A 14,590-nucleotide genomic window follows, 5' to 3' on the forward strand; every position below is an offset into this window, starting at 1 on the left:
GATCATCCCAACACTTGGCTGTGAGCATCCTCATCAATATTGGTCGGGCTCTGGCAGAGGCTCTCAGGGGACAGCTATACCAGGTTCCTGTCAGCAAATGCATCTTGGCATCAGCAATAGCGTCTGGGTTTGGTGGCTGCAGATGGAATGAATCCTCAAGTGGGACAGTCTCTGGATGGCCTTTTCTTCAGTCTCTGTTCCAGTCTTTGTCCCTGTATTTCCTTTAGACAGGAATAATTCTGTGTTAAAATTCATGAAACGAGTGTGTGGTCCCATCCTTCAACCAGGGGACATGCCTACCCTCTAGGTATTGTCTCTATCGGGTTTCTCTCTCCGCCTTTGTTGGGAATTTCACCTAATGTCATCTTATCTCGGCCCTGGGAACCTCTTGCTTCTCTGGCTTCAGGGGCTTTCTAGTGACTACCCCCAGTTCCCCCACAGTTACACACCTCCTTTCAATTTCCTGACACTCTCTACATTTCCCCCTTCTCCTTCCATACCTAAACTTGAGACTCTTTTCCCCCCTCCTCTATCCCTCCCAGGTTTCCCCTTCTCTTTACCTCTCATTATTTTGTTCTCACTAATAAGTAGGCCTAAAGCATCCACATTTTGGTCTTCCTGAGCTCTGTGTGTTGTATTGTTGTTATTCCAAGCTTTTGGGCTCATATGCACTTATCATTGAGTACATACCATGTGCATGTATTCTTTTGTGACTGGGATATTTTCTATTCATTTGACTAGGAATTTCATGAAGTCATTTTTTTTTAGTAGTTGAATTTAGTACTTCATTGTGTAAGCATATCACATTTTCTATATCTAGACGTCTGTTGAGCAACATCTGGGTTGTTTCCATCTTCTGATTATTATAAATAAGGAACATGAGTTCTTGTTATATGTTGGAGCATCTTTTGGGTATATGCCCAGGAGTGGCATGACTAGGTCCCCAGGTAGACCTATTTCCAGTTTTCTGAGGAACCGACAGACTGTTTTCCGAGGTGGTTGTTCCAACTTGCAATCCCACCAGCAATTTTGTGAGATTTATATATTACAGAATGAACAGCTTTGTCAAGATTCATCCTCAGATACTAAGCTGACCTGCTTGGACCCCTGCTTCTTCCTATTTTAACAGGTGACATAAAGGCTAGAGCCTGTGATTGGCAGTGCAAAAGAAAGTTGGGCACTGGGGCAGTAGACTTTTCTTTCAGGTTAGTTTGTTCTAATTGATAAGTTGGCTACCAATTTGTTGTAGTAAATCTCAAACCCCTATATGCCCCTGCAAAGAGCACACAACTCAGTTATAATATTTAAAAGCTACATGCCTAGATTGTGCAGATATACCAATATACTACTCTATTCCCCAGCTATGAGATCCCTTTCTACTTATAGCTTCTCCAGGCCACATGGTTCTTCTCCATCTCCTTTCTACTTCTTCTTTCTCGGTCTTCCTCTCTCTCCTCCATCTCATCCTCTCCTTCTCTCCTTCTTGTATTCCCCTTTCTAAAACCTCCAGCCACACCTTTCCCTTCCACTACCCAATCACAAATTCCAGCATTTATTTGACCGGTTAAAATGGGAAGAAGGATCACATGAAATCACCTGAGTACATGATCCACTCATTGGGACAGCTGCACTTGAGGAAGAGAAATTATCGTTAAAATACAAAGAACACCAGGGCAATCTACAATAGCAAACTCATGTTTATATTAAATAATAATCCTTATTTAAATATAAAAGTGTGGTTTTTATATATTTCAACTAGAAATAGCTAAGAGCCTTCAAGGTTTAACAGTTTTTATTGCTTTATGCATATAGATAGTCTTCAAAAATATTAGACATCCATAGAATGTGACATTTAATGTTTTTTAATCGTTTGATAATGACACATATCTGATCCTGACAGCACCCTTTTCTTGGTTTAAAGAAGAAACTGAGTATCTTTACCTCTAGGCAAGGTTGTTTATTATGGCAAGGTAGCTACTGGGCAGATATTGCCTATTTCTTCTGTAGACATAATAGTGTCAAGAAAAAGGACACATTATGTAGAATATTTGACTTTTGACTCTGCCAAGACAGGGTAAGAAGTCGTTACAAATTCTGTTTTGCTAAGGTCTGATCCTAGGTCAGAAGACTGAAGACTGATGCTCCAATGTTTTTAGGAATCAGGGGACTGTCCAGGTAGTCAGATGTCTCTACAGACCTTATTTTTTTAAGTTTGAGAAACTATATTTGGTGATTCCTATGTACCCAGATTATGTTTAAGTCATTCTCAGATTTCTGACGGGGTTGAAGACTAGTTTTAATCTCAGAATCTAACTCAAGTTGTTTAACATTGAGAGAGAGGTTATAGAGTAGAAGACATGGTTTGATGTCATTACAGGCTGAAATCTAAACATAATCTAGGGATAGAATCATAATTCTTTAAGTTAGGAATGATGATAGAGTACTTTATCTATTTGACAAATGTTGGACCAGATGTCACTTGTATATCATACTCTGTAATTAACATGATTGTTATGTTTTTGGTGAATTTATGTCTGCAAAAAGAGGGTTTTTTATATTTTCTGTTTTATTGGACAGAAAGGTGAGGTATAGGGGTACTTCTGATGCTCTGTCCCCCATTTGGTTCTTGGTCTATCAGTAAAGAAATCCATGGGACAATTGCTGGGTAGAAGGAACATGGGACGTCCATGAACCGAGCATCCATGTGAGGTCTAGCAAGAGAGGGAGCCTATGACCACTCCTACAGGAGGATGGTCAAGGATGTTTAGGAGGAAATAGATGTATCTTAGAGCTAAAGTTTAGAGTAGGTTGGGGGAGCAAAGATAAGAATATTGTTAAGGACATGCTTTTCCAGGTGGGAGATAGCAGCGCCCAGCGATCATTGTCCAAAAGCAAGTTGAAAAGGAACAATTGTGTATTTGTGTATATGTGTGTTTTATCTATGGATTCAAGGGAAGCTGGATGGGGGCTGGTAACACGGCCCATTCCTGGAACTAAGGTGGGGTAATGAAATGGTGTTGAGGTAAGTATTAAAAGAATGGTAACCTTTTATCCTGTGCTGGTGTTGGCACTGTTGGTCCACATGGCACTAAGTGGTACTTTTATCTCAGCGGCTCCACACAACCCCCAAGTACTCTCAGATCCAGGAGGTCCACGAGCCATTCCAGTGTGGCACCTTGCCATGGTGGTTCTTAGAGTTAGTTCTGTCGTCGGAGGACCATATGGAATTAGTCATAATTTATCTCTGGTTAGTATCTCTTGTGGCATCTCTCAGCTAGTCTCAAACTCTCTGGTTCCAGCTTCCTGGTAAAATCAGGGCTCTAGAAGTCTACCATTGGTTGGTTTCTCATGGCTCCCTGCCACAGACTTTGCCAATACTCCCAACAACCACGCCCTGGTAGTTAAGGTAAAATCTCCCAACTACCCAGTGAAATCAAACTGTAATTTAACAATCAGATTTATATGCTAAAATCTCAACCCACAATGCATCCACACAATAAACTAACAACCAATTTGATAAAAATATAAACCACCCACTTTAATAAGATAAATTGACCTATAGAAATCTATCCCTTAAAAAATACACATGGCTACTTAGGGCCATTTAAGACCACCTGGATCTGGGTCATCCTTCTCCATCATCTTGATTCTCCCACATTTCCTTCTCACTCGCCTTACATAAACTTTGTTCCCGCCTTACTTTTACTGTCCAATCATGGCCTTGTCCTAACTTGTGCCAGCCCTCATCTGCATATAGACATCAACCTACAAAAACTCACATCCAACTCTCTCTCTCTCTCTCTCTCTCTCTCTCTCTCTCTCTCTTTCTCTCTCTCTTTCTCTCTCTCTCTCCAATCGCCTTCCCTTTGATCCTTTTCTTTCCACTTTTGTATTGGTAGGCCTTGCAATGTAAATAGTGCAAATTGTTCTCAAGTTATTTCCCCCTCTTAATTCAGCTGTGTATACAGGCATATGAAATCATCTCTGTCTTAAAACAATTTACATTCTATTTTTTTTACCCATTAAATCTCCAGATAACGTGTTTATTAAAACCATGGACTATTGGCAAGGTCTTTTTTGAATGCCAGAATAAAAAAACTATTGAAAGAAATATTTTGCTGCTTTAAAATGTATACAGTTGTACTGCTTTTATACCATCTTCTACTTTATGCATGCAATTCCCTCATGTCCCTATAACCTTCAGTCTCCTCCCCCAAATTCCTCTCCCCTCTCTAGATATATAGATATGGGTATGTAGGTATATAAATATTGGGTATATTCTTATATGAATGTGAATTTACAACACACTCACACACAAACAGAACCCCCCCCCAACATACACACAGAATTTTCATTAATTGGATGTTATCTCTTCTCTTTCAAGAGATTTTCTTTCTTTCTTTTTTTTTTTTTTTTGGTTCTTTTTTTCAGAGCTGGGGACCGAACCCAGGGCCTTGTGCTTCCTAGGCAAGCGCTCTACCACTGAGCTAAATCCCCAACCCCCAAGATTTTCTTTATCAATGTAGGAATGTCCATTGTTCTTGTTGTTCATGTCTTGTTAAGGCAACTATATTGTTGAAAATTTCTGAGTGTTGCTCATTCTGTCCTCTTATGAAAAGAGAAAGACCTCCCTAGTTCCTGTGGCTGCAACAGAAGATGGAGTCAGGCAGTGTGTAAGAGACTGTATTAGCTGTAAATTTGAATTTTGTTTATATGTACAGCTATGAAAAAAACTCTTAAATATCCTTTAGGGTTTTAATTATGTCTAATTAAATTTATGTTGAAAATTGGATGCTGTGTTTATGTATACTAATTTTTGATAGTTATCAATTGTTGAATGCATTTTCAGACTTATTTTTAATTATGAGTAATGAAAATATGTGGATGCGAATGAGGCGGTCTACAGAGGATAGAAGAAAGTGTTGGAAATCCCAGCACTTGACTGGGAGTTACAAACAAGATGTGAGCTGCCTAATAAGGGTTTTTAAAAGTTGGACTCAGATTCTCTGTGAAAGCAGTACATGCTCTTATATCTAACATCTATTCAGTAACAGTTACTGAATAATTTTTAAATAAATAACAAACAATAAAAAACAGTATATGGCATTCACCATTATAACAGCCAACGTATTTCATGGTAAAATAGCCTTGATTTCTCACAATTTTTTTTTAATTTTCCATAATTTGATAACTATATGTCCTTTGAAAGAATGACCTTTTTAAATAAGGGAAGACATTATGTGAGTCTCTGAAGTTGTTTTTAATTCCAAGGATCAAATAAGCTTGTCCAGCCCAATAATTGAGCTGTGTGAACAATTAATTCCTATCTTAAATTATTTTATCAGTAGTAGACTTTAGTGCTTGGTCAACATTTGTCATTTAATAATCAGTAACGAGTAATAGCAACACAAGTCAGTACGCAGGTATAACTAATGGAGGTTTTGCAGATGACATATCAAGCAGCATGGTCATCTTTCTTTGCACTTTATGCTATAATTCAGTTTGCAAAGCTGCAACATGCCTGCCTTTCTCCTAGCAAAGGTGTTTGCATTTTATGTGACTATGTCAGGATTTACGATCTTTTCTTGGGGCATAGAGAGAGTGCATTAGATTTTCCAGGTGGAATCTCAAGTTGCCCAGAAGCATGTAATCTTTAAATTGACTTCAATGCACCATTTTTATAATTGGCTTACTGTACACCAGCATTGTTACTGAATTTAGTAATCACTTGTGAAAACCACACTACAGTTTATAAGATACTTTCTTATCATTAGATTTCTAATTTCTTGCATCACAAAACAAAATGAGAACATGAATTACAGCAAAACTGTTGGTGAAGCTGTTAGGAACCATAAACAGATAGACAGTGGATTACTCATCTTCCAGGAAGTCAGCAAAGACATTAGAAACTGAGGCCATGGAGTCCTAACCCTTACCTGAGCAGCTAGATGGAAGGATCAGAAGTTAGAAGTTCATAGCTTACCAAACAACTTTGGAGCAGTGTTCAGAGGGATGATTTGCATTAACGCGGAGACCATACTAATTCAGTGGAGGAAACTGTTAACGTATAAAAACAAAATCTCCGGTTTTAAATAGTTACGCTTTTACAAACACTCGAAAGTACAGTATATTTATGCTACAGGAGAAAATCTTCATCTGCCTTATTACCATACTAAATCAGATGTTTTTAGACATTACATAATGGCAATTAAAAACAACTAGTTTTTTCCTCAAACCAATGAAAATAGAATCTCTGATACAAAACATGACTGTTTCAATTCCCTCGTAACTCAAATACAGGAACATGCAAGCTCAGACGCTAAGCATTTTCCTTTTTATAAAAACTCAAACGTAAATTTATTTTCTACCATGGAATAGCAGCAGATAATGGCCTTACATAATGGGCATACCTTGAGATTCAAAACTAAAAGTGCATATTGGGACTGTAGGAGCTGAAGTGGTTTGCAGCCTCATAGGCTGAACAACAATATCAACCAACCAGATCCCCTCCCCCCATGTTCCAATGAAATAAGCCACCAACCACACAGTACACAGAGGTACCCATGGCTCCAGCTGGATATGTATCAGAGGGTGGCCTTATCTGGCTTCAATGGGAGGGGAGCCCCTTAGTCCTGGGGAGATTTGATGACCCAGTGTAGGGGAATGCTGGGGCACTGAGTTAGGAATGAGTGGGTGGGGGAGCAAGCTCATGGAGCTGAGGGGGATGAGGTGATAGGGGGCTTGTGGAGGGGAAACCGGGAAGGGGGATAACATTTGAAATATAAATTAATAAAATAACCAATAAAAAATAAATGGTTTGTTTAATGGAAGCAAAACAGGACATGAAACTTCTCTTTCTATATCAAAAGAAAAAAAGCTGTTGTAGTCAAAACCCACTAAAGCAACTACTCAATTTAGATGAGTATGAATTTAATGAAATGTGTTAGTTATCTTGTAGCTCTTTCTTCAGATACACAGGAAGTTCATTGATCATCCCAAATGATTTTCATAGCTGAAATTGATTGTCCTGAGTGGCAGAAAAGACTCACCTAAATTAATTTTCACCATAAGATAAACATAAAATTATTGTTTATAATGTTCAATTGATACATTTTAACAATAAAAAGCAAAAGTTAAAATAGAAACTGAAACGAAGTATTTCTGTCTGAGCAGAAAGATCTGTAGTATTTTCCAAATTCTTAAATATACAGTTATTAAACACAGTTCATGTTCACTAGAATTGGAAAGTTTGCTAACTGCATCCTAATCTGTTATTTTTATGTGATAGTGCAGAAATACAACCTTTTGATTAAAATGTAGGCCTTTTTTTTCTATATTGGGTGTATGGGACAGTGAAGATTTAACCATTTTCATACCCAACTAATGTACTTCATGCAGCAGGTTGACAGTTTTAGTTTGCATATCAGTACGTTTTTGTGCTTAGGTAACATAAATAATCTTAATATCTTGTTCTGTACTAACCGCTTCTGATTTATAAGTCATAACAGAAAATTAATTTGTTGTTATTTATGTCTGACAGGTTATAACTCTACCTTGAAAACTGCTTATTATCATATGACATTGTGTTTAATAAATGAATATCATATATACTTTTTATGAACAAATATATAATTACAATTTTTGAATGGTAAAAGTAAAATAAAAAAGAATTGATTTTTGCTAAATTAAGTACAATTTTGATTATCTGAATTCTTTTATTCAAAAGCATTTTGGCTAATATTTCTACAAAGGCACTCAAGTATACTGCTTTGAGTTATGAGGCACATACTATAAATAAGGCAGTGACTATACATTTCTAAATTTTTATATTGTAACAAATTAAAATATTTCCCCATGTTAGTTTTTTGTGTTTTAAATTTTTGCTCATATGCATGTTCAACATTGCATGATATTTCCTTATATTATGGCTCTGACAAGTTAACAGGAGTAGTAGGTTGAATGGAAAAAGTAAGATCTGTCTGGTAGCTCCCAGATATACCCATTTTTCTGGAAAAATAAACCACAATAGTTGCCCTCTCAATGTCTCCATTACAGAAGAAGTTGGAAATGTGTCTGGTTGAGATCTATTATATGGTGACTTTCACTAGAATTGCTATGACATTTCTGACTCTCAGGGATTTTGTTGGTGACCTGTGTGTACAAATGATCTATTCAAAGATATACCCTGGGGTCCTTTTGAACATTCCTACGTGAAAAATTGTAGTCTTGACAGTACTACCGTTTTCATTGGCTAAGTGTGGTAAAAGAGTGACACCTGCAAATTCCTGGAACATTGCAACCTGCGAGCTCTAGACAGGCAAATTGATGGCTATTACAGGCAATTATAGTTTGGATTCCTGGAAATATTTTGGAATTCAGAGAAAACAGCTGTTGTTGCCACTGTGAGTTTCAAAACTTCTTCCAGGGACAAAAGTGACATTCCTGACTTCTGAAATAGACAAGTTGTCTTTCAATTATTTTGTCTTGGGTAAGTTATATGGCTTCCTGAAGGCAAGATTAGCTAGCTTGATATTTCATTGGCCATGATCTTTTGCACTTTATCCTGATGGACTGGCTGTCTTCATCTGTAATGAGAGAGGATTCCAAGGCAATTTTTCCCTTTCTTGTATGTGCCTTCCGGTTAATAAATTTAGCAATGGTCTTAAATCAAGAGTGCAGTTAATCTATTGTTTAAGACTCTAAATTGCACATGACACATTTTCTACCAAAAAGTGGTATTTTCAGTGCATTGCTTCACCGTGCAGAGACTTGTTATGTGTATTATTACAAAGCAGGGACAATAATTATTCCCTGATTCATGCTTACATTAGATTTGGTACTTGGGAATGCAGTTTAGAAGCTTGTAAATCTTCTGGTACTAACTAAAATATCTCTTTCACTTAACAACACTTAATCCTGCTAATATTTTTGGCTAACATAAATAATGAAAATTACAGAAGAGAAATTTCCTGATTCTGACTTAAAGGCTGATCCTTAAATCATTTACCTATTTGTTTTGCTGGATTTGTTGATCCAGATCTTCTAAGAATTTTTGTTTAACTTTATTTCATGTGAGATATAATGGCTGTCTACCTTTGTTCTCCTTATTTTTCATAAATGTTTATTATACTCGAATGTCTTTACTTTAGTTTTTGATCTTGAACTTTCTGATATGCTATTTCAGTTGGAAGGTATTTGGGGTAATTTTGTGTGAATAAAACCAATTTTTAAATGTGTGTTTAGATTAAACAATAAATCATGTTTAGATAAAATGAAATAATGAAATGGCAAAAAAATGTTTTAGTCCCCTTGCTAAATTCCTTTCCTATTGTGGACTGCTACTTTGTCAACTAAATAACTGAGGACGACAGTCTGTAATGAGGTGAGAGCACTGGTGGTATTAGCTGCTTAGCATAAGGTTATGTGATTATGGCTCCTCTGAGCAAAACAGCTTTTATATATATTTGAATCTCATTTACGAGCCCCACCGTACAGCACATTTCCTCTTAATGCCTTGTTTTTCCAGTCAAGTATTACTCGGTTGGTAAAAATACTTTACAAAGACCTTTTCTCGCAGGTCAGTTTCCTGGTGTTGGTATGAAATGATTCCTCCTATCTTTAATTTCTTCAAAATATCCAATGTTACAGAAAATGAAAGTATTTAAGAATTCTAAATGTGTTTCTGGGTCAGGCAGTTGTTGGGACTTGTAGTCCCACACATATGTTAACTACAAAGCCATACTGTTGTAAGAAACCTACAGAATAATCTGCGCTGCCTGGGACATGTAGGCAGGCCTTGATCTAAAGGTGTCACACTACACAAAGAGCTAGCTTTTTGGAATGTGGTTTATCTGCTGCAGAAAGTGAAGAGTTGGTTGACAGGGTTGAAACCTGTGGCTCCAGACAGTCTAGGCACTTTAATTTGGGTTCTTAGATCACTAAGCCAAGTCCTTTAGCTCTCAGAAACTGTATTCATATACAGATAACTATTATACCAATCAACTTGACATTCTAGTAATAATGTCACCAAGCTTTTCTTGTACCTTTAATTTTGTTGCTGCTTAATCTCATCATGTGTGTCAGCTTGAATCAAGGCTGGCCCTTCCTTTTTTTCTTCTTTACATTCCAGTTATTAGCAATTATAAGTAATTTGGGTTTGTTTCCACCTACCTTTTTGACTACATTCCAAAAAGATATTGTAACTGCATTTGACAAAATATTTTAATGTTCCTTTATTTATGAAAACCTGAAAAAAAAATCAAAGAATCAATTGCAGTGAATACTAGTCCCTGGGCACTGATATCTGCCGGGAGTTGGCTTACTCAGTTTTTCTATTCCCAGACTTCATTTTGAGGAAAGTTAATTTAAATATATATTTTTTTATTTACTTTTAAATTCTCCTAAAAAATAAGTTTGTTTTAGATTTATTTAGTAGGTTTGAAACGAGATGCAGGCCCAGTGTAGTGGTATATAATTTGATACTAGCACTTAAGATGCAGCCTAGTTTACATATAGTTTTATGCTACCCATCGATACCTAGTATGATGCTGTCACAAACAAACAAACAAGCAAACAAACACAAATAACAACAAAAAAGATGTAACTTTCTGTGCGGCTAACATGAAGACATTTTGTAATCTGACACCTAATATTAAAATTATAGTTTTTCTATTAAAATAGGTAATAGATTAACATGCAGCCTTATATAATATTTTCTCAAAAAGTTGACTCATTGTTCATCCACCTCTCTATGAAATTATGATAGAAATAATGGGGTTAGGATCACAAAATGAAAACAGATTTTGGTATTCGCTTCCAAGACAAATATTCCGAAATGTATTATATATCAGTTTCTATGTAAAGTGATAAAATGAGGTTTTGGGATGACTCAGCATGTAGGAGAACTTGCCATGGAAGCCTTGTAGCCAGAATTAGGTACCCACTTAAAACAGCTCTACATAGCAGTGTGCACCTACATTCCAGCACTTCTATGGAGAGATGGGGTGGGGGTAGAAGAAGGTGAATTTCCCAGGAAGCATATGGGCAGCTGGTGGGAATACAGAGAGCAGCAGAGACAAAAAGGGGGCCTCTGGTATGGAAAAGTATGAAGGGAACTGAGTACTGAATGCCGTGTTCTAACCTCCACATGTGTTAGCTACACCCATTCACATGTGAAGAATAATATAAATTAAGCTTGGAAAAATGAAATGAATCACTACATTTAATGAAAATGAACCACTACATTTAATAATAGTAATTATAATCAACTGGAATATATATGTGCATATGCAAACATATATATTTATGTAATAAAAAAGGAGAAAGAAAATCAAGCATTGGCAGATACTTGCTTGGTCTGGTCATTTGAACTTCAGTTTTCCTAAGTATAGAATAACTGAATCGTGGCTATTCTCCCTGAGGTTACAATGTGTAGATGAATCTGTAATTAAGATTTGATTGACACAATGAGGAGTGCGCTTCTCTTGAATATAACAATGAACTAAAAGAAAGGTTGACTTAATTCCTACATTGTAACAACTTGATTTTCTTACTTTACATATTTAATTTTTCTACATACTTTTCTTCATACAAATTCCTAAATATTTTAAAATATGCTTTCCCTTTAAGATGCTGAATGGACAACTGAATCACATTGTGCTCAACATTCTTGGAATTCTCTAAAGAAATGGAAGAATTGGGATTGTCTGTCTGTGCGACTCCATCCTCTGACTACTCATTCTGCATATACTTCCAGTGATCATTTCTTAAAAATCCCCTGGAATAATCTAGTCTTGAATGACAATACAGTATTCATTTAAAAACAATTAAGTTTTCCATTTTATTTCAGGAGAATATTCCCAGCTTTTATCCTCAGAAAATATCATTATAAAAAATTCATATGTAGAGGCATGTGATGCTGAATTATAGAAACACACACACACAGACACACACATGCACACACACACACACACACACATATATATACATATACACCATGCATATATATTATATTTAATATATAAAAGAAAGGAGCCTATATTGTAGAAATCTCATTCATGTGCATTTCCTCTAAATATTTCTTTAGATATTAGGAATCAATTTACCACTTTACTGGAATTTTTTAGGCTTTCCTGTAACTCCAATAAAAGCTAATAATGACTAGACACTTAAATTATGCTTGGCATTATCTTAAGCATCTGCAATTGATCGTCTTAATCCTCATAGCAACAATACGAAGGTATTTTATTATTCTCATTTTACACAAAAGGAAATTGAGGTACAGAGAGGCTAAGTGGCCAAGGTCAAACATCTGGTAAGTGGTAAGAAGTACTCTGAGTCTCTTTTGATTGCAAAGCAATCAAAAGGCAGAGCACAGGATGTGTATCCTTAGCACTGTTTCTCCCTTTGCTTTGTTATGACCAGGATGCTATGAAACAACCTGTGTTTCTACTGTAATCTATAGTCCAGTGGTTAAATACTGAAAGAATTAGTGAATGAATGAATGAATGAATAAAATATCTTTAATAGAACAATTTCCTTTTTACTCTATACAAAAATGTTCAGTCAGGATACTTGCCACTTGGCATTGTAGCTAAGTTATGTAAAATAGTCAGTTTAACAAAAAGGCACCGGATAAATCTTTTCTCAAATATTTAGAAAGAAACAGCTAAGTCAACACCTTGATGTAGAACACTCAGCTTCTAGAGATATGGACCAATAATGTCCTATTATTTAATGTTCTATATGTGGCATTTTCTAAATACAGCTATTATAACCTTAGCATGGTGTGTGCCCGGTTTACAGAATATATATATATATATCACTTGTCATATTTACACATCATATAGAAAGAAATACACAGAGAAATAGAAAAAACTTGTGTCTGTAGTAATAAAACTTGAAGCATATAGGACAGGTAGAGCATGCTACAGAATTGAGTTAATATTTAATATTGGATGTATATAAAGAGGAGACTGTAACAATTACTCTACCTCAGAAGATCATAGTTCCTGATGCCATAGTATATGGGAAAAGTAGGATCAGAGTAGAAGGATGCCCTTGGGTAAATATTGAGTTTGACTTCATCTTGCATTACATGAGATCATGTCACAGATAAGAAAGAGCGTGTTAATTATATTCACATGTCATTTTGATGATAGGAAATACTCAGAAGTGCATCACTGCATGTTGGAGTTCAGACGCTGTGCGTGATCTCTTGATACAATCAAGAGACAGAACAGAGAGAGGGACTAGGAAGCTACTAAAGATGTAATAAAACAGCATGTCTCTGAGAATGCCTCAGCTTTAGACGTACTTCCTGTCTACCAGCATTCTTTTGCTGTTCTATAATTCTCCCTACTTTAAAGGCCTGGTAGCCACTTAAATTGTATTTGTTATGTATCTGCGTCATTTCTGACTTCTCCAGTGGAACAGGAAAGAAACCCTCCAGAAACATTCCCCCACACCTGCTCCATTCTCTGTGTCCTCACACTACCGAGCATTATAACTCAATCTAATAGTAAAGTACACAAAAATTAAAGTATCTTTTGATGATATTCTTGACAGAAAAGAATAATAGCAATGTTAGTCTTGTGAAATTTTAATTGATATATGTAAGGTAATAACACTCAAGTGTGCTCTGTACAGGATTCTCTTTGGAAATCCCCATTGTGTACATAATTCATGTAATTAATCTGGCAGAAATTCTTTAGTCCACTATACAGAGCCAAAAAGTGTTGCAAATATGTTCCTGGGGATGTAATCTACTCTCAAAGTGTTTTACAAGACAAACAATACACCGGTACTTAGACTGTTTAAAGACAGTTCTAAGTATTGAAAAGTAATTATCAGAGAGAACACTGTGTTGCTCAAAGTAGATGAAATAAAGGAATTATAGGTCCAATTTTGTAAAGAAAGGAATATGAGACTGTGAAAATGTCTAAGAGATGGAGAAGCCAGATTTTTTTGTATATCTAATTACTCTGAAGCACATTCTTTGGAATTTAATACACAAAACATTTTAGTTAATGGGTAAATAAGACATCAATTGCTATGTATTAGAGTTCAGTGCAAATGTCAGGACTAACACCTTCAATCAGCTAATACTGATCATATTGGTATTCTATTGTGATCAATGATAAGAGTTAGTCTATAATTTTATGGTCTATCTGTAAGATATATTAAAAATAGTCAAAATCAAATAGCATATGATAACATTTGACAGTTATTTATATATTTTTATTTTGACTAAGTGCATGTAAGTATTTATGTGCTCACCTATCTATAGTTTTATCAGAATACAAGTGGAAAATAAATTAGAAATTATTTTACATCACATATCTTGCCAAAGAAAAACAACTCACAATGTAGTGAATGATTATTAAATTATTTATTTTTTAAAAGAGAGAAAATAGAACAAAATGCACTGCACAGAAAATAGGAATAGGTTGCTTCTTATTACAGGGTTTTATTTGGTCAACTGAACTGCCCACTTATGTGATAATTAAGTAATGCACATAAAAAACATCTGGGACAGTTTCTCATGTTCATTGTGTTGTAAATGGTTGAGGTGCTTGGTTAACACAAGCTT

The sequence above is a fragment of the Rattus norvegicus genome, chromosome 4 (assembly GCF_036323735.1).
Source record: "Rattus norvegicus strain BN/NHsdMcwi chromosome 4, GRCr8, whole genome shotgun sequence".
Classification (NCBI taxonomy): Eukaryota; Metazoa; Chordata; class Mammalia; order Rodentia; family Muridae; genus Rattus; species Rattus norvegicus.